Source organism: Terrapene carolina, unplaced genomic scaffold (assembly GCF_002925995.2).
Source record: "Terrapene carolina triunguis isolate 2854851 unplaced genomic scaffold, T_m_triunguis-2.0 Scaffold136, whole genome shotgun sequence".
In the NCBI taxonomy this organism is placed as follows: Eukaryota; Metazoa; Chordata; order Testudines; family Emydidae; genus Terrapene; species Terrapene triunguis.
In genome coordinates, this window is record NW_020664487.1 from 14,879,108 (window position 1) to 14,879,739 (window position 632).

The window sequence follows — 632 nt, forward strand, 5'->3', positions numbered from 1 at the left end:
CATTTCAGGTGTTTAATTCAACATATAAACAGGGTGGAATGAAAGCTACTATTTCTTTCAAAGGAGGCACAATAATTTCCCTGAATATTCAGTTTTCCGCTCCAATCCCTTTGTGGTTTTGTCTATCAGGCTATTTGCTTTCCCTGTAAATCTTTAGTTACTTTAGCAAAATTGCGTTGCCCAAAATAACCCCCACATCATCATGACACATCTTCCCACCATGTTCTCCATGGTTTTTGTTTGTTTGTTTAACAGTAACATTTGAAGGAGGATCTGCAAGCAATTTGGACATCACAACCATGATCCTCTGCTGGGGAGGGAATGGGATAGATTTTAACTTGGAAATGGTTCCCAATTTTGATTGTATTTTTTGTGTGTTATACTGTTGGAGATCCCCTCATCCAGGGGGCAGAAAAGAACTGCCTCTGCCTTGGACACACACACACACACACACACACACACACACATACACACAACTCTGAGTGAAATTAACAAGGATGCCAGAAACAGCTCCTGATTCTGCGGCTGAACCGCGAGGGAACAGCTGAGTTTAAACTGTTCTTATGCAGGCGGCAGGCATCCTGGGCAGGCTTCTCCCTCAGCCAGTCCCCCTGCTCCCTGCTGCACGCTAA